The sequence below is a fragment of the Danio aesculapii genome, chromosome 10, assembly GCF_903798145.1.
Source record: "Danio aesculapii chromosome 10, fDanAes4.1, whole genome shotgun sequence".
Taxonomy (NCBI): Eukaryota; Metazoa; Chordata; class Actinopteri; order Cypriniformes; family Danionidae; genus Danio; species Danio aesculapii.
Window position 1 is genome coordinate 43,050,527 of NC_079444.1, and position 21,856 is coordinate 43,072,382.

At 38.9% G+C, this 21,856-nt stretch overlaps 2 protein-coding genes across 3 annotated transcripts in view; one reads left to right on the forward strand and one right to left on the reverse strand.

Annotated features, from left to right (window-relative positions):
• ssbp2b (single stranded DNA binding protein 2b) overlaps positions 1-21,856 on the reverse strand; it is a 129,831-nt gene that overhangs the window by 103,905 nt on the left and 4,070 nt on the right. The window lies entirely within an intron of this gene.
• atg10 (ATG10 autophagy related 10 homolog (S. cerevisiae)) overlaps positions 20,582-21,856 on the forward strand; it is a 54,009-nt gene continuing 52,734 nt past the window's right edge. Inside the window, exons 1-2 of one of the 2 annotated variants that reach the window (XM_056466672.1) lie at positions 20,582-20,690; positions 20,773-20,828. The gene's annotated coding sequence lies outside the window, so the exon portion shown is untranslated. Of the gene's footprint in view, positions 20,691-20,772; positions 20,829-21,856 lie in introns of those variants that run through there. The other variant, XM_056466673.1, reaches the window with a different exon arrangement.

Here is a 21,856-nt window from a genome sequence, read left to right on the forward strand (position 1 = left end):
TTACTAGTACCGGCTTGGACCCTCTTTTGCCTTCAGAACTGCTTTAATCCTTCGTGGCATAGTGATTTTGCTCCATATTGACATGATAGAATCACACAGATCCATGATGTGAATCTCTCGTTCCACCACATCCCAAAGGTGCTCTATTGGATTGAGCTCTGGTGACTGTGGAGGCCATTTGAGTACAGTGAACTCATTGTCATGTTCAAGAAACCAGTCTGAGATGATTCACGCTTTATGACATGGTGCGTTATCCTGCTGGAAGTAGCCATCAGAAGATGGGCACACTGTGGTCATAAAGGGATGGACATGGTCAGCAACAATACTCAGGTAGGCTGTGGCGTTGACACAATGATAAATTGGTACTAATGGACACAAAGTGTGCCAAGAAAATATCCCCCACACCATTACACCACCAGCCTGAACCATTGATACAAGGCAGGATGGACCCATGCTTTCATGTTGTATACACCAAATTCTGAGCCAAGCATCTGAATGTGGCAGCAGAAATGGAGACTCATCAGACCAGGCAACGTTTCTCCAATCTTCAATTGTCCAGTTTTGGTGAGCCTGTGTGAATTGTAGCCTCAGTTTCCTGTTCTTAGCTGACAGGAGTGGCACCCGGAGTGGTCTTCTGCTGCTGCAGCCCATCCGCCTCAAGGTTGGACGTGTTGTGTGTTCAGAGATGCTCTTCTGCAGACCTCGGTTGTAACGAGTGCTTATTTGAGTTTCTGTTGCCTTTCTATCAGCTGGAACCAGTCTGGCCATTCTCCTCTGACCTCTGGCATCAACAAAACATTTGTGCCCACAGAACTGCCGCTCACTGGATATTTCCTCTTTGTCCGACCATTCTCTGTAAACCCTAGAGATGGTTGTGCGTGAAAATCCCAGTAGATCAGCAGTGTACCTAATAAAGTGGCCGGTGAGTGTATATACTGTGTTTACTGAACTATTCTAAAGCGAATACCACATTTCTCCACACCTAAATGATTAGTTCTGCCTAAATTTTCCCAATTCTGCCCAAAACATCTCCATCAGATGAGCATCGGCGTGTGTGCAGTGAAAGAGTGAGGCCAGAGCAAAACACAAAGTGAGCTCACAGTCCAGCATCACACATTGATGAGCGCCGCTTAGACACTTCCTGACGCAACAGCAGACAAACAACACAAACCCAGAGAAACATCATTTCCACAGGTCATTCCTTCAGCATGTGTGTGTGAGTGTGTGAGAGAGCACTATTAATGTTTGATAACGGCGGGGCGATCCAGATCAGGACAGGAGATGAAAGCAGTGTATGGGTGAATGGAGTAATGAGAGAAACAACGCTGACCTCGCGGCTCAGAGTCCAGTACAGATGAACGCGGCTGTGCAACAATCCTCCACACACACATCATGGGCATTTCTCAAGAGGAATCTGTCTGTGCTGCTGCACTGGGGAATAGTTTTGACGTTCACTGTTCACAGTAAACACTGTTCTGGAGTCATTTACTATACAGAGGTGATTTAAAGTAGCTAATCAATATTTAATACTCAATATAATCAATATATAATACTTCCAATATATAAATATGATAGATGGCAATACTAGCAAATTACATAGCGATGAAGTCAGAATTATTCGATTTTTTTTTCTTTTTTTAAATATTTCCCAAATGATGTTTAAGAGAGCAAGGAAATTTTCACAGTATGTCTGATAATATTTTTTCTTCTGGAGAAAGTATTTTTTATTTTATTAATTACGGAAGCCCTGAACCGCAAGGTGAAAAAAAAGCAGTCTTGGTGGTGAGGAAAAAAAATAAAAGAAAACTTATGTCGTTATAATGAGATATTATCTCGTTATAACGACATAATATCTCATTATAACGACATAATATCTCGTTATAACAACATAATATCTCGTTATAACAACATAATATCTCGTTATAACAACATAATATCTCGTTATGACGACATAATATCTCGTTATAACAACATATCTCGTTATAACAACATAATATCTCATTATAACAACATAATATCTCGTTATAACAACATAATATCTCATTATAACAACATAATATCTCGTTATAACAATATCTCATTATAACAACATAATATCTCGTTATAACAACATCTCGTTATAACAACATAATATCTTGTTATAACAACATATCTCGTTATAACAACATCTCGTTATAACAACATCTCGTTATAACGACATAATATCTTGTTATAACGACATAATATCTCGTTATAACAACATAATATCTCGTTATAACGACATAATATCTCGTTATAACGACATAATATCTCGTTATAACAACATAATATCTCGTTATAACGACATAATATCTCATTATAACAACATAATGTCTCATTATAACAACATAATATCTCGTTATAACAACATAATATCTCGTTATAACGACATAATATCTCATTATAACAACATAATATCTCGTTATAACGACATAATATCTCATTATAACAACATAATGTCTCATTATAACAACATAATATCTCGTTATAACAACATAATATCTCGTTATAACGACATAATATCTCATTATAACAACATAATATCTCGTTATAACGACATAATATCTCATTATAACAACATAATATCTCATTATAACAACATAATATCTCGTTATAACAACATAATATCTCGTTATAACAACATAATATCTCGTTAACGACATAATATCTCGTTATAACAACATAATATCTCGTTATAACAACATAATATCTCGCTATAACGACTTAATATCTCGTTATAACGACTTAATTATGTCGAAATAACGACTTAATTAAGTCATTATTTCAACATAGCCTAACTGTGTTCATTTCTATATGGGCCACAAGATGGCAGAACATAGTAACAGGCCAATGTGCATGCTTTAAGTAAAATATTTAAGGTTCCGAAATTATCGAGCGTATTATGGGAATTAACCAGGCATATTTTTTCATATAGGCACTGGCGTGTCCACTTGTTGTTTCAGAATGTTCTTTTGACATTAAATGTAACCCATAAATAGCCGTAAAAGGTTGTGAAACACTAGGCGTTTATTATCCAAGTTTTTGCAAGACATGCTGTTCTATAATCAATTTATTTAGCATAGTTTTGTAACGTTTTAACTGTCTATATTGAAATGAACACAGTTAGGTGTTAATGAAGTCGTTATTTCGACATAATTATGTCGTTTTAACGAGATATTATGTCGTTATAACTACATAATATCTCGTTATAAAGACATAAGTTTTCTTTTTTTTTTCCTCACCACCAAGACTGATTTTAATTTTTTTTTAAACTTGCAGTTCAGGGCTTCCGTAATTTCAGCTAGAATAAAAGCAGTTTTTAATTTTTTAAAAACCATTTTAAGGTCAATATTATTAGCCCCTTTAAGCTAATCTTTTTTTCGATAGTCTACAGCAGTGTTTCCCAACCCTGTTCCTGAAGGCACACCAACAGTACACATTTTCAACCTCTCCCTAATCAACACACCTGAAACAACTTATCATAACATCAGAAGAGACTCCAACACCTGAAGTTAATGGCTCAGAAAAGGGAGACATCCAAAATATGTACTGTTGGTGTGCCTCCAGGAACAGGGTTGGGAAACACTGGTCTACAGAACAAACCATCGTTATACAATAACTTGCCTAATTACCCTAACCTGCCTTGTTACCCTAATTAACCTAGTTAAGCCTTTAAATGTCACTTTAAGCTGTATAGAAGTGTCTTGAAGAATATCTAGTCAAATATTATTTACTGTCATCATGACAAAGAGAAAATAAATCAGTTATTAGAGATGAGTTATTAAAACTATTATGTGCAGAAATGTGTTGAACAAATCTGCTCTCTGTTAAACAGAAATTGGGGAAAAAATAAACAGGGGGGCTAATAATTCAAGGGGGCTAATAAATCTGACTTCAACTGTATATGACATACAAGTTCATATTTGGATTTCACATATACAGTCAAAATTATTTGCCCTTCTGTGAATTTCTGTTTTCTTTTCAAATATTTCCCAAATGATGTTTAACAGATGCAGGAATCTTTAACAGTATTTCCTCTAATATTTTTTCTTCTGGAGAAAGTCTTATTTGTTTTATTTAGGCTAGAATAAAAGAAGTTTTTAATTTTTTAAGCTCAATATTATTAGCCCCCTTCAGCAATATTAGTTTTGGATTGTCTACAGAACAAACCACTGTTATACAATGACTTGCCTAATTACCCTAACTTTACCTTAATTAACCTAGTTCAGCCTTTAAATGTCACTTTATGGTGTACAGAAGTGTCTTGAAGAATATCTAGTCTAATATTATTTACTGTCATCATGACAAAGAGAAAATAAATCAGTTATTAGAGATGAGTTATTAAAACTATTATGATTAGAAATGTGCTGAACAAAATCGTTCCGTTAACAGAAATTGGGTAAAAAAATTATAAATATATCATTTATTTATTAGTTTTTTTCTTTTTTTTATTAGTGTTACAGTGTTCAGATATGTTCAAATATCTTTTGGATATTACTATCTGAAGGGGCTATTGACTAAAAAAAGATTCAGTCAAAAAGCACAGACTCATTGATGCACTGTAAACAAGTCATCAATCTGAGCATGACAGGAAAGTCTGTTGTGATCAAACCGGATCTTTCTAGCAGCCCCGTTTACAGTTTGTGCCTGTCAAGCTGAACAATGATAACTGACAAAGCCCAAGAGACAGAAATAAGGAAATAAACCAACATTGCTGGCCAGTACTGTCTCTAATATGTAAACTATTAAAGATCTATTATGTAAAAATCACTTTCATAAGGGTTTAAACACAGTTGTGTGGCAGCAGTGTGTGAATATAAGCAGCGTCTAATGGTAACAATGTATTAACTCTATTTGTTTATAATCAGACTTGATCAAAACAGTCTGCAGTAACACTTTGATTGACATTCTCCCTTTATACGTGTCATCAGAGGGGGAAAGCCCCGCCCACTAGTGACCATCTCTCCCTCATTAGCATAGGCTGTTAGTCTTGTTTTTGAATGTGTCACTATGCTGACACACAGGCATTTGTAGCTCCGCCCTCTTCTAAAGGGATTACAATCTCATTTGAATTTAAAGCGACAGTCACCAAAACGCCACAATTAGAATCAAAGCCTGAAAGGGTCAGTTTCAGAGGGTTAGAGAACATTATTTGTGTGCTATTCTGAGCTGAAACTACACACACACACTCTAGGGACATCAGAGATGCATTTTACATCTTGTAAAAAGGGGCATAATAGGAGCCATTTAAACAAGCAGTAGTGAGGCTGTGTTTGGAGCTCAGCGTTCAGGGATTGAGAGACGTCTGGAAGAATTCAGCTGAGTCACACCTGCGCAGAGAGACAAAACTCATGCCAATCTGCAGCTGCCCAACACTGGCTCTCTGAAAAACATCTGCGCAAAAATCCCCCCCAAACACATTCTAGGCACAATGCTGTTTTTTTGGTATCAAAGCATGAAAATAATTACAATTAACGCAGGACATTTTTGTGTCTAAGCAACACTGAAGTGAGTCAGTTTCCAGTGAGTCATGTAACTCAGTGATTCACAAATTAAGAGGCAGGAGCTGCATGCAAAAAAAGTATACTTCCCTATATAGTGGCCTTTAAAACAGTATGTGACAAAAGTATGCAAAAATATACACAAAGCTGCATCCCAAAGGACACACAATACTCTATACGTTATGTTTGAGTTTAATGTCATCCCAAATGAAACACTAATGTTTTCAATGTTCAGTCAGTTCAACTTATTGCCCAATAGCCCCTCCCCTTTCCACTTAGTGCCCAATAACCCCTCCTCTTTTCATTTAGTGCCCAATAGCTCCTCCTCTTTCCACTTAGTGCCCAATAACCCCTCCTCTTTTTATTTAGTGCCCAATAGCTCCTCCTTTTTCCACTTAGAGCCCAATAACCCCTCCTCTTTTCATTTAGTGCCCAATAGCTCCTCCTTTTTCCACTTAGAGCCCAATAACCCCTCCTCTTTTTATTTAGTGCCCAATAGCTCCTCCTTTTTCCACTTAGAGCCCAATAACCCCTCCTCTTTTCATTTAGTGCCCAATAGCTCCTCCTCTTTCCACTTAGTGCCCAATAGATAGATCCCTTTTCAACTAGTGTCTGATAACTCCTGCCCTGCCACTTAGATTGCAATAGCACCCGACCTTCTGCTTAGTGAGTGATAGCTCCTCCCCTTTTCACTTAGTGTCCAATAGGTCCTCCCCTTCCACCTAGTGGCCAGTACCTCCTCCCTTTCACTTAGTGGCCGATAGCTCCTCCCCTTAATCTTAGCAACTGATAGCTCCTCCCCTTAATCTTAGCAACTGATAGCTCCTCCCCTTAATCGTAGCAGCTGATAGCTCTTCCCCTTAATTTTAGTAGCTGATAGCTCCTCCCCTTAATCTTAGGAGCTGATAGCTCCCTCCCCTTTCCACTTAGCAGCTGATAGCTCCTCCCCTTAAACTTAGCAACTGATAGCTCCTCCCCTTAATCTTAGCAGCTTATAACCCCTCCCCTTAATTTTAGCAGCTGATAGTTCCACCCCTTAATCTTAGCAGCTGATAGCTCCTCCCCTTAATTTTAGCAGCTGATAGCTCCTGCCCTTAATCTTAGCAGCTGATAGCTTCTCCCTTTAATATTAGTGGCTGATAGCCCCTCCCCTTAATCTTAGAATCTGATAGTTCCACCCTTTAATCTAAGTAGCTGATAGCTCCTCCCCTTAACCTTAGCAGCAGATAGCTCCTCCCCTTAATCGTAGCAGCTGATAGCTCCTCCCCTTAATCTTAGCAGCTGATAGGTCCTCCCCTTAACCTTAGCAGCAGATAGCTCCTCCCCTTAATCTGAGAGTCAGATAGTTCCTCCCCTTAATCTTAGCAGCTGATAACCCTTCCCCTTAATTTTAGCAGCTGATAGTTCCACCCTTTAATCTTAGCAGCTGATAGCTCCTCCCCTTAATCTTAGCAGCTGATAGCTTTTCCCTTTAATATTAGTGGCTGATAGTTCCTCCCCTTAATCTTAGCATATGATAGCCCCTCCCATTAATCTTAGTGGCTGATAGCTCCTCCCTTTATTCTTAGTAGCCAAAAGCTCTTCCCTTTAATCTTGGTATCTAATAACTCCTCCCTTTAATCTTAGCAGCTGATAGCTCTTCCCCTTAATCTTAGCAGCTGTTAGCTCCTCCCCTTAATCTTAGCAGCTTATAGCCCCTCCCCTTAATCTTAGTGGCCGATAGCTCCTCCCCTTAATCTAAGCAACTGATAGCTCCTCCCTTTAATCTTAGAGGCTGATAGCTCCTCCCCTTAATCCTAGTAGCCAAAAGCTCCTCCCCCTTAATCTTAGTATCTAATAGCTCCTCCCCTTAATATTAGCAGCTGATAGCTCCTCCCCTTAATCTTGGCGACTGATAGCTCCTCCCCTTCTGCTGCATGAGGAAAACTGTGAGAAGTGACCTGTGAAGTGTTCAGCGTCACACAATTCGATTTATCGGTTTATTAAGTACATCATCCAGGTATTTAAAGTGCACTACATATTTCTCGTTCGCCATTATCTCCAGCAGGCAGACTGTGGCGTCTCCCCGAGGAGCATCTCTGCCGAACAGTCTGCTGACGTCTGGGTGACCGGCCGGAGCACAGACTGAACGTTCTGAGGACAGCGAAAACAAAAACAAACAGTCTGATCAGCGCGTCCCCTGAGGCCCGATCCTGCCACAACCCCATCCAGCAGGAGACATCGTCTGAAGAGCAGAACAAGTGCATCTGCTGTGCTTTCACATCAAGAGCTGCTTCACTATCATTCAGCATAACTATACACTGAAAAAACTAATGATTCTTCTGCTTGTTCAAACTACTTACTTAAAATGAGCTGAAACAACACAATTCTTGACATTTTTTAGGGGGGACAATTAATGTGATTTATGTTCAATCTACTTAAATATGTTAACTTAATAGAGTTGTGTTGATACAGCATGAATGAATCGTGTAGAGCCCTGTATTTTTACAGTGTAGTAACCTGCAGAGGTAGTAATTTATAAGGGTTTGCATTTATGATGATGTACGAATTAGAGCAGATTCATTCATAAAGTTGAAGCATTAATAAACAAATTTATCCATTTACAGGCTACACTTTGTATTGAGTGGCCTTAATTAGTATGCACTTACATTTAAGGTAATGCTTTCCCCTACAGCGTATTAATAAAAAGTTGAAGAGTTCAGATGCAAAACCCTCTAAATCCATCAGATCTTCTCTTGTAAACGAGCATTTTCTACTAGGCTCCTCTGATTAGGTTCATAATCAGTTCATTTTATTTTATATGTAATGATAAGGGCAACGCAGTAGCACAGTAGGTAGTGCTGTCGCCTCACAGCAAGAAGGTCGCTGGTTCGAGCCTCAGCTGGGTCAGTTGGCATATCTGTGTGGAGTTTGCATGTTCTCCCTGCGTTTGCGTGGGTTTCCTCCGGGTGCTCCAGTTTCCCCCACAGTCCAAACACATGCGGTACAGGTGAATTGAGTAAACTAAAATTGTCCATAGTGTGTGCGTGAATAAGAGTGTGTGGGTTTCCCAGTGATGGGTTGCGGCCTTTAATATTAGTGGCTGATAGTTCCTCCCCTTAATTTTAGTATCTAATAGCTCCTCCCCTTAATCTCAGCAGATGATAGCCCCTCCCCTTAATTTTAGCATATGACAGCCCCTCCCATTAATCTTAGTGGCTGTTAGCTCCTCCCCTTAATCTTAGCACCTAATAACCCCTCCCCTTAATCTTAGTGGCCGATAGCTCCTCCCCTTAATCTAATAATGATAAGGGCAACGCAGTGGCACAGTAGGTAGGTGCTGTCGCCTCACAGCAAGAAAACCCTCTAAATCCTTTAAATTGAAACGTTTACTTACAAGTATATAAGCAATAAGGTATATACATATAAGTGTATGCATTTTACAGTGTGACAAACATAAGCTGTTCTCTACACTAACAAGAAAACATTCATTCATTCATTTTCCTTCAGCTAAGTCCCGGATTATTAGGCGATCGCCACAGCGGAATGAACCGTCAACTATTCCAACATATGTTTTACACAGCAGATGCCCTTTCAGCTGCAACCCAGTACTGGGAAACTTCCACACACACTCATTCACACTCATACACTACGGCCAATTTAATTCATCAATTCCTTTATAGCACATGTGTTTGACTGTAGGGGAAACCGGAGTACCCTGAGGAAACCCACGCCAACATGAGCAGAACATGCAAACTCCACACAAAAATGCCAACTGACCCAGCCGGGACTTGAATCAGCGACCTTCTTGCTGTGAGGTCGCAGTGCTAACCACTGAGGCACCTAGTTGCCAAGCAGACATTTAAATAACCATAAAAAAACTGTACTCTGAATGTAACATTCATAAACATAACCAGAGGCGCCGCTGGGGGGGGGGGGGGGGGGGGGGGGGGTTGGGGGGGGGGGATGGCAGGGGGTGGGGGGGGTTGTGGAGGAGTTTGGAAGATGCTAAGGGCCCATATATTTAGGGGGGGCCCAGAGACATTATCAAGGTCTGCACCAGTTACCCCCCCCCCCCCCCCCCCCCCCCCCCCCCCCCCCCCCCCCGGCTCTTCAATTTCATCCGCGAACTCCCCAAACCCCCCCACCCCGCTTCAATTTCATCCGCCATCGTCACCCAATAACACCCTATAAACCCCCCTCCCCCCCCTTTGCACTTTCAGCTTGTCAGACCTGGGGGCCGATGGCGCCCCTGAACATAACCATCATTTAACTGCACCAAAAAACCATACATACCTTAACCAAAAAACATCTACACCAAAACAAAACATACCAGAAGCAAAAAGCTACACCAAAGATGTAAGTGAGGAAAAGCATCAAGAAGCAGAAACCCAGAGGCGTTTCCTCAATCGCTCGTGTGTTTAAGACGAGGTCAAAACAATATGCTCTGATGAGACAAAAGGAAACGTCCTAATGATTTAGTTCATTACAGACGACAGGAAAAGCACAAGTTTTCCTGTTTTACACAGTAGGAAGGCAGTCACAACTCGCTTCGTCTGGGAAGTGAAGACATTTGATGATAAGCAAACGTCTTGTATTATTGTGGAGAAATAATGCTTTGAAGATTAGCTCTTATATTAACGGCTAGAAGCTGTTCAGGGGACCAAAAAAAGGCGACGCGGTGGTGCAGTGGGTAGTGATGTTCCCTCACAGCAAGAAGGTCGCTGGTTAGAGCCTCGGCTGGGTCAGTTGGCCTTTCTGTGTGGAGTTTGCATGTTTAACACGAGGAGAACATACAAACTCCACACAGAAATGCCAACTGACCCAGCCGGGTTTCCTCAGGTGCTCCGGTTTCTCCCACAGTCCAAACACATGCGGTACAGGTGAATTGGGTAGTGTATGTGTGTGAATGAGTGTGTATAGGTGTTTCCCAGTGATTAGTTGCAGCTGGAAGGGCATCTGCTGTGTAAAACATGTGCTGGACTTGCTCAGCGTTATTATAAAGATCCAGTTCAGAAGAGTCATTTGTGAATGAATCAGACTACACTGGTTGCACTGTATGTTTCAGCATAATAATTATAAAGATCCAGTTTAGATGAGTCATTTGTGAATGAATCAGACTACACTGGTTGCACTGTACGTTTCAGCATAATAATTATAAAGATCCAGTTTAGATGAGTCATTTGTGAATGAATCAGACTACACTGGTTGCACTGTACGTTTCAGCATAATAATTATAAAGATCCAGTTCAGATGAGTCATTTGTGAATGAATCAGACTACACTGGTTGCACTGAATGTTTTAACATTTATAAAACGATCTAATTCAGAAGAGTCATTTGTGCACGAATCAGACTACACTGGTTGCACTGTATGTTTCAGCATAATAATTATAAAGATCCAGTTCAGATGAGTCATTTGTGAATGAATCAGACTACACTGGTTGCACTGTATGTTTCAGCATAATAATTATAAAGATCCAGTTCAGATGAGTCATTTGTGAATGAATCAGACTACACTGGTTGCACTGTACGTTTCAGCATAATAATTATAAAGATCCAGTTTAGATGAGTCATTTGTGAATGAATCAGACTACACTGGTTGCACTGTACGTTTCAGCATAATAATTATAAAGATCCAGTTCAGATGAGTCATTTGTGAATGAATCAGACTACACTGGTTGCACTGAATGTTTTAACATTTATAAAACGATCTAATTCAGAAGAGTCATTTGTGCACGAATCAGACTACACTGGTTGCACTGTATGTTTCAGCATAATAATTATAAAGATCCAGTTCAGATGAGTCATTTGTGAATGAATCAGACTACACTGGTTGCACTGTATGTTTCAGCATAATAATTATAAAGATCCAGTTCAGATGAGTCATTTGTGAATGAATCAGACTACACTGGTTGCACTGTACGTTTCAGCATAATAATTATAAAGATCCAGTTCAGATGAGTCATTTGTGAATGAATCAGACTACACTGGTTGCACTGTATGTTTCAGCATAATAATTATAAAGATCCAGTTCAGATGAGTCATTAGTGAATGAATCAGACTACACTGGTTGCACTGTATGTTTTAACATTTATAAAACGATCTAATTCAGAAGAGTCATTTGTGCACGAATCAGACTACACTGGTTGCACTGTATGTTTCAGCATAATAAAAAAGATCCAGTACAGAAGAATCACTTGTTCATGAATGAAACTAAACTAGTTGCACTGTATGTTTTGGAAAAATGATCCAGTTCAGAAGAGTCATTTGTGCATGAATCACACTACACTGGTTGCACTGTATGTTTTGGCATAATAAAAAGATCCAGTACAGAAGAATCACTTGTGCATGAATCAGATGACTCTGGTTGCACGATTTGTTTTAACATTTATAAAATGATCCAGTTCAGAAGAATCATTTGTGCATGAATCAGACTACACTGGATGCACTGAACGTTTTAGCATGATAACTATAAAGATCCAGTTCAGAAGAGTCAATTGAGCATGAATCAGACTACACTGATTGCACTGTATGTGTTAACATTTATAAAATTATCCAGTTCAGAAGAGTCATGTGTTCATAAATCAGACTACCGGTACACTGGTTCCAATGTATGTTTAAGCGCAATAAAAAAGATCCAGTACAGAAGAATCACTTGTTCATGAATGAAACTAAACTAGTTGCACTGTATGTTTTGGCAAAATGATCCAGTTCAGAAGAGTCATTTGTGCATGAATCACACTACACTGGTTGCACGGTATGTTTTAGCATAATAAAAAGATCCAGTACAGAAGAATCACTTGTGCATGAATCAGATGATTCTGGTTGCACGATTTGTTTTAACATTTATAAAATGATCCAGTTCAGAAGAATCATTTGTGCATGAATCAGACTACACTGGATGCACTGAACGTTTTAGCATGATAAATATAAAGATCCAGTTCAGAAGAGTCAATTGAGCATGAATCAGACTACACTGGTTGCACTGTATGTGTTAACATTTATAAAATGATCCAGTTCAGAAGAGTCATTTGTTCATAAATCTGACTACCGGTACACTGGTTCCACTGTATGTTTAAGACCAATAAAAAAGATCCAGTACAGAAGAATCACTTGTTCATGAATGAAACTAAACTAGTTGCACTGTATGTTTTGGCAAAATGATCCAGTTCAGAAGAGTCATTTGTGCATGAATCACACTACACTGGTTGCACGGTATGTTTTAGCATAATAAAAAGATCCAGTACAGAAGAATCACTTGTGCATGAATCAGATGATTCTGGTTGCACGATTTGTTTTAACATTTATAAAATGATCCAGTTCAGAAGAATCATTTGTGCATGAATCAGACTACACTGGATGCACTGAACGTTTTAGCATGATAAATATAAAGATCCAGTTCAGAAGAGTCAATTGAGCCTGAATCAGACTACACTGGTTGCACTGTATGTGTTAACATTTATAAAATGATCCAGTTCAGAAGAGTCATTTGTTCATAAATCAGACCACCGGTACACTGGTTCCACTGTATGTTTAAGTGCAATAAAAAAAGATCCAGTTCAAAAGAGTCATTTGTTCACTGAATCAAAACTACACCAGTTAAGCAGTATTCATACATTCAATTTCTTTTCGGCTTAGTCTCTTTATTAATCTGGGGTCGCCACAGCAGAATGAACCGCCAACTTAGACAGCATTTGTTTTATGCAGTGGATGCCCTTCCAGCTGCAACCCATCACTGGGAAACAACCACACACACTCATTCACACTCACACACTACAGACAATTTAAGCTTACCCAATTCACCTGTACCGCATGTCTTTGGACTTATGGGGAAAACCCGAGCACCCGCAGGAAACCCACGCCAACACGGGGAGAACATGCAAACTCCACACAGAAATGCAAACTGACCCAGCCGAGGCACGAACCAGCGACCTTCTTGCTGTGTGGCGACAGCACTACCTTCTGCGTCACCGCGTCGCCGCCAGTTAAACAGTATATTTAGCACTATTAAAAATCTCAGTTTAATTAATTATAGCATTTTTTTCCTAAAAAGCATGTCAATAGTTTACCACTATCCAACATTCTTCAAAATATCTTCTTTAAAGTTCAACCTAGTAAAGAAACTCATATTTGGAGTCACTTGAGGCAGAGTTAATGATGGGTGATTTTCATTTTGGGTGAACTGTCTCTTTAAGACTACCTATTTGTTTAGGAAATTCATCCACAAGATGAGTAAGGCTGAACTGATGCAAAACCCTTTACCCTTTACTCCTGACAGACAGCAGGTCAGTTGGACAGGCTGTCTTCATGGTGAAAAGATAACATGTCACAGACTAGCAGCACCACCATGCACCAGACTCCCATAATGAACAGCCACAAACACACAGTGACAGTGAGGAGAGAAACAAAGTTCCCCAGCAGCTTTCTTTCTCCTCTCGTCACGCATGCTTAACCTTGTGCCGCTTTGTGGACCACACTGTTTGCATATTAATGCGTGGAGATATTAGAGAGCTTCAGCAGAGGAGAGAGAGAGAGACGATAAACCACAATCTGATAGACATACGCTAACATATACCCACAAACTGAGGAATCACAGACTGAAAAACAGCTGGATGTTTCCAAAATCTCTCAAGATTCACAGTTTAACATTTCAGAGTTAGACAACATATACAGTGCATCCGGAAAGTATTCACAGCACTTCACTTTTTCTACATTTGTTTATGTTACAGCCTAGGGGTGGGCGATATGACCTAAAATTAATATCACGGTATTTTTCATCTTTTGAACGGTGACGGTATGATATCATGGTATTACTTTCAATAGCAAAATAATCTACATCTCAAGGAAGAACGGACAAAAGAAAGTCTCACTTCTATCACTCTTTAAAAGTTTTGGTTTGGGTTTCCAAACCGTCAACAAACAATTCCTTTGTCTTCGTGCTTGGTTTGTGCTTTGACATGCACTGTCAACCCTGGGACCTTATATAGACAGGTGTATGCCTTTTCAAATCATGTCCAATCAACTGAATTGAGCACAGGTGAACTCCAATGAAGCTGCTGAAACATCTCAAGAATGATCAGGGGAAACAGAATATACCTGAGCTCAATTTAGAGCTTCACGCCAAAGCCTGCGAATACTGATGTACATGTGATTTTACAGCTTTTTTATTTGTAATAAATTTGCAACAATTTTAAAAACTCTTTTTTTCACATTGTTATTATGGGGGATTGTGTGTAGAATGTTGAGGAAATAAATGAATTTAATGCATTTTGGAAGTAACAAGGCTGTAACAAATTAGACACACACTTTTGTCCTCAGAGACGTTATTTTTCACAGTACGATTTTTATCGTTTGAATACATTGTTAATTTTTTTTAACTAAATGCAAAATGTTTTATTCATGAGCAGAAATGGCTTAAATTTCCTTCATTTTTCCCCATTTTTCTTGCCAATTTTGACTCTCATTTCCGCTCTTAAATTCACTAAAAACAAGAAAAGCGCAACATTTGTGATAGATTATAAAAACCTTTTTAGGAATAAACCCTTGCCGATTTGATTTATTTTTTCTCTATTATGTAATAGCTGTTATTCATGTAAACCCATTCATGCAAACCCACATTATTTGGTTTATTTTCTTGCTATTGTTATTATTTATTTTCCTCTGTTTGTTAAATTTACACTTAAGATTGTCATATTTCCCTGTTATTGTACAAGTTTGACAATAAAAAAGAGGGAGGTTTTGCTATGCAAACAATAAATAAATAGTGACTGTCTCTCCCTCATTAGCATAGGGCGTTAGTCTTGTTTTTGAATCTGCTACTATGCTGACACCTAGTCGTTTGTAGCTCCGCCCTCTTTTAGATCTAATTTGAATTTAAAGCAACAGTCACCAAAATGGCACGATTAGGATCAAAGCCTAATGCTGTGTTCACACCAGATGCGGAACATGCGAATAGTGTCATTTGTTTGTAAATAGACTCGTGAACATTTTGAGTTCACTTGCTTCATTCGTGCATCAAATCTGCTTCATTCTTCAACTCTAGCTTCGATGCTAAATGGCTAACATGGAATTTAATGAGAGAATAGCTGTGTTTATGTGCTTTATGAAGGCTGAAAAACAGCGTAGATTAGTTTGGAGCCGTGTCCACTAGATCTTTTCAGAGGTGCACCAGCTCTGTGAGTTCATCAACTCCTTCAGAAACTATACCTGGATGATGGCAGCTTTCAGAAGTGCTTCCGACTGAGCCAAGCCCAGTTTGATGAACTGTTGTCTGGTGTCGGCAGGAGGATTTTCCCCTGGGACGCCAACAATGATACGCGAGTTAAGCTGCGTCAATCGCGCAAAATGCTTCACTCGCGGCACTTCATTCGCATGAATTGCGTCATTCGCGCTGCCTCATTCACACGTATCGCGCCACAGGATGTCTATTCGCGTCTTTGCATTGACTTAACATGTAAACCACTCGCACTTGACACTTCTTCCACGTCTGGTGTGAACGCAGCATAAAAGGGTCAGCTTCAGTTATAAAACATTAGTTATGTGCTATTTTGAGCTCAAACTTCACATAAACACTGTAGGGACATCAGTGACTTATTTTACATCTTGTAAAAAGGGGCATAATAGATCCACTTTAAACCATATTAGATTTACTTCACATCCAACAGCAATGAAAGATATACTCAGTCAGTACTCAAGGGGGGATATAGAGTTAATCTGTCATATATTTTTGCCAATAAACCAGATTCCGGTATATACATCAACAGTTTAGCTAACTTTAATTAGCCAGTCTACCAGTTTTATCTTCACTACATTGCTTTGGCATCATTCTAGACACAGATGAGAAAATCGACCATAGAAAAAGACATTCATGCTAATGTTGCCCATCAAGCCTGTTGCAGCAATAAAAATGAAAATGCGTGAAAATTGAGCTTGCACAGCTAGAAGCAAGAACGTTTCATCCCTAAATGTGTTTATTGGGAAGGCTATGGATATGGTAATCACCAAACTACAAATGAAAAAATTCCATCAACAATCCGACTGATTTAACTCTGTGCCACCCATGCACTTTCTTAAGTCGTCAGGACATCGGCTTTGACTTTTTCCCCTTTTTTTCCTCCCTCATATCACACAAGCCATCCACCTTGACAGTTAACCACTTGTCCACTCTTCTTTCAAGAGGAAAGATAAAAGCTACTGTGATCCTCTCAGAGCCGTCACCTCTTTAAACTCCCGCTTGTACAACACCACACAGTCTAGCGGCTGTCAAATTCAAACACTTTAAGCGCTAAAACAGAAGTGACTGATTCTCCACTTCCTATCAGATAAAACAAGCCCACAGCTTCTTCTGTCACTTCATCTGATGACATCGCACTTTTATACATCTGATGCGTTGCGGAGTTACACTCTGCAAAATGACACATATATTTGCAGACTATTTAAACCAGCTTATGATGTCTGAAAACAATATACGGTGTGATGATGTGTGAAATCCAGCTCATTCTGAAAACGTACCCCTGTATTTATTTCTGGAGATAACGAATTATGTAGCCAGAGGTACGTATGGCTGCATTTTGTCTTTAAAACGAACGATACGGTACGGTACGCCATTCCTTTTCGTGATAGTAGCTGACCGCTTACCTCAGTATGGACGGCTTTCCTGCTGTTACCAGTTTGTCCAGTCGCCAAGTACGTTAGCGGACTTGAGACGCTAAGAGGATTTGACCCCGATGACGGGGTTCGAGACTGTTGAAGAATGGTTCCAGAAAGAGGTAAGACAAAAACAGAAGCCAAAAAATAAAATAAACAAGTAAGTATCAGGGTGAGAATGTGGTAAAATCTGAAAACGTGGTAAAAATCAGACGAGGGCTTTTCTCTTTATCGATTGCTTTTGAAAACACTATCGGTTGGGTTTAGGAAAGGAGGAGGGTGGGTCAGTGTATTGGTCAGTCAGTCAGTCAGTGGACAGCGAACCTCTGGTGGCTTTACGCGAGAACAGCAGGCACAAATGGCACTCGTGAGAGAAATCTGCGATATTAAAAAGTGTACACATTGGCCTCTGGTGGATTCACGAAAACAAAAACATACCGCCTGGGACGTACATATACCCCGCTGTAATGCGCTGTAATGTTATAGCAGAGAAAGCTAAAATGCCATCCAAACGCTGCTATTTCCACAGAGCTTCTTCTGTTTCTGTATTTGGGCTTCCAAAGGACACTACACAAAGTGAGAAGTGCTTAAAGTTTAATTTAATTATGTTCCAGAGAGTTACATAACAGATATAGCTAGCATTTGACAAAGGAGAGCTTCCAGAATCCCTCCCAGTTCACTGCTGGATTCGGCTAAACTTCTCAAAGGAGCAGCTCAAGCAGAATAGCAGGAGCTGTGGACTGTAAGCCACAACCTGTAAGTGTTTTTATTTGCTGAAATTGATCTATTACATGCACAATGTCTAGCAATAACGGTATGTTGTAGCAAGGATGAAACAAGGCACCGCTAACAACTCAGCTAAAAATTCATATTTATCCGTCAAACCGCTGTAAGCAGCCACAATCTTCAGCAGCGCTGCAGTATCTCTCCATGCAGCCGCTTTCCCTGCCTGCTACATCTCAAATAACGAACTCGCAAAAGATATGTAAAGGTTTCATAGTGTGAAAGACACTTGTCAGATGTTATTTTAGAGAGCAGGCGGGACGTTCAACTGTGTCCTCTTCATTTTATGTCTAATTAAGGATTAAACAAATACTGCTAATAGCTACTCCGACTGACCGTGTTTACACAGCATAAGCACAGCACGTGCTCGTGACTGGACATGACGCTTCCAGATAATGTGGAGCCGATCCGCGAATCACAGCACATTATGTTAGCTGACCAATCAGAGCCTCTTGAGGGCAGGCTTTCAGAGGAACTAGGAAATATGACAGTCATTTCATGTTAGCTGATTAGCAGTGTATAATTAATTTAGGATATACTAAAAATAATGTCATTTTTTTACAAGTGAAGCATGAGCACACATTGCTTTTGGATCTTAATGAGTTAATGACATCTGAATGAATACATATAGCCTTCATATTCACAAGTTTTTGTCTTCTGGAAATCATACTGGATGGTGGAAACACTGCAATATTTCTTAATTTTATAAATAATATCAAAATTAACCTAAAAGAACGACTTGGTTAATCCGATTTTGATCCGATTTTTCAAAGAAACCAACAGAATTATTTACAACACGACTTTGTTTTAGACTCTGAAGTATACAAGAACCACAAACAGCAGAGAAATTCATTTGGAACACGCAAGAAGCTGTAAGAGCCTCTCATAACCAGCAAAACTACTTTCTCAAGCTCAGATCTAATGCTAGAGGAGTTTTCATGGAAACCGCAAGTCCACACATGTCCCATAAGACACTGGCCTGAATGAAACTGCAATAATTGCTAATTGCTTCAAGACAAGACCTCACTGCAGGAGGACCAAACTGTGTGCGATCCAAACATGCTCGAGCGGACAACAAAGGCAGACAAAAGATAATTATTTTAGACCACAATCAATCAATGGGTGTGTGGTAAGACATCTCTCTGAATGATTGACACATGTCAAATACGTTCCCATCAATCATGACATCAGCTCAGTGAATAAACACTACAATAAACACATTAAATGTGAACTATCCATTACATATATTCAGAATTACAGTCTATTCGGAGCCTTATAACAAACATTTGCTCTCCAAGCCTAGTATAAACACAAATCTAGGATATTAAATGACATATTACTATCAATATTTCTCAATTTATTCATGAATTAAGTCTTCTGAAAGCTACTCATTATATTTTTCCATCAAAAGAGCGCTGACAGTAATCATTCAAACTATATCACTGATTTTCTACATCATTAATTTATGATCATGACCCCTCAAACAATATCACTCCGCGTAATTCGTTATTATAAAAACCACTAAAGACTACGTCGAATAGTTCGGACTGCTGAGCGCATCACTGGCACAACCCTTCCTACTCCCCAAGAACTGTACTTATCCTAGAGCGAGCAGAAGGGCTGCCAAAATCACTCTGGACCCCTCACACCCAGCACACTGCCTCTTTGAACTGTTACCTTCTGGTCGACGCTACAGAGCACTGCGCACCAGAACAGCCCGACACAGAAACAGTTTCTTCCCTCAGGCAATCCATCTCATGAACACTTGATGATAATAATTGCGAAACCAACATCACTACTTGCTATACACTTTTATACACATATACACTTACTTAACAACACACTTTACATGCCAATTTGCACATAACAGCTGCACATATAACGTTGTATATAGTAATAAACATGTACATACACTTGTCAATCTGTATATTTGCACTCACTACTTACTTCTATTTTTAAAAAAATATATTTATTATCTGTTTTTTTGTCCTGTCTCTGTTATCCTGTTGCACTGTAGAAGCTTTGTCACGAAAACAAATTCCTCATATGTGTGAACATATCTGGCAATAAAGCTCTTTCTGATTCTGATTCTAAATTAATTTACCTATAAAATAAAGTAAAATGACATAAAATACATTTAAAAAATTGCAACTACATGCTACATTGAGTATTAGTGTTTGTTTAGTATCTGTTGACACTGCTCCTACAACAGACATTTAACTCACTATAAGAAATGTCAAGACTAACCCTAACCAAACAGTCTACCTATAATCTATTGAGAATTAGTTGTCATGTAGTTGCAATGTAACTTAAATTCCAAAAAAACGTGTTAAAGTGACCATTAAAATTAATTGATGAATAAAAATCTTCTCATCATGGCAACAAACATCCTGTCAAGCCAATTATATAGCAGCATCTTCAACCGAGATTCACTGGGCATCCAAAATACTTATATAACTGCCCAAAATAACTGCCACAGCGTGCGACAGGCTTCACGAGTGTGCACGTGTGTATAGTATGGAACGAGGTATGATTGACGTGCCCAGCTTGAAAAGTTCCACTGCCTGCAGGGCAGTCATAAACGTGTTTGAGGTAACTTTTCACGCTGAAACGTCAATCATACAGTTTCGCGCGCTAACTTTTCCACACCAGAACGCCAATCATACTCTCTACCGGGAGTGCACAGAACAGCAACAGCCTTACTTTTACACCGAAATGCAGCTGACAGACTGAAATACAAGCATTTGATGAATGAGAATTGGGTATGTACTGTATCCAATTATTTAATGCCAAACAAACATCTGTACTCACCTTATTCTAATCCTGTGTTTGTTTGTTATTTAGGGCACCCTCAGGAAGCTGACAGACTGAAATACAGGCATTCAATAAACTGGCAACATGTACGTAGGCTACTGTATATGTTGACTTCTTCATTTAACGCCAAAAAACTTAGAGGCTACTTACTTTTACAATACTAACTTTGTGGGTTTGCTTTATTACCCTGAAATGCACCTGACAGACTGAAATATATAGACATTTAATAAACTAGCAACTGGTAAACGTACTGTATATATTCACTTCATTATTTTAACGCCCAAAACACTTCTGTACTCACTTTATTCCAATACTGTTTGTTTGTTTTTTACTCTATAATGTACCTCACAGACTGAAATATATATTCATTTAATAAACTATAGAAACTGATACGTACTATAGCTTTCTATTCACTCCATTATTTTAACGCCAAAATCACTTCTGCCCTCACCTTATTCCAATAATAACTATTTGTTTGTTTGTTTGTTTGCTTTATTACCCTCAAATGCACCTGACAGACTGAAATATAGTAATTTAATAAACTAGCAACTGGTAAACATACTGTATATATTCACTTCATCATTTTAACGCCAAATACACATCTGTACTCACTTTATTCCAATAATAACTGTGTGTTTGTTTGTTTGTTTGTTTACCCTGAAATGTACCTGACAGACTGAGATATAAAGTCATTTAATAAAGTATAGCAACTGATACAGACTATATACAGTTGAAGTCAGAATTATTAGACCCTCTTCGAATTTCTTTGTTAAATATTTCCCAAATTATGTTTAAGAGAGCAAGAATTTTCACAGTATGTCTGATAATATTTTTTCTTCTGGAGAAAGTTATATTTGTTTTATTTCAGCTAGAATAAAAGCAGTTTTTAATTTTTAAAAAACATTTTAGGGTCAATATTATTAGCCCTTTTAAGCTCATTTTTTCCAGTCTACAGAACAAACTGTCTTTATACAGTAACTTGCCTAATTACCCTAACCTGCCTAGTTAACCTAATTAACCTAGTTAAGCCTTTAAATGTCACTTTAAGCTGTATAGAGGTGTCTTGAAGAATATCTAGTCTAATATTATTCACTGTCATCATGACAAAGAGAAA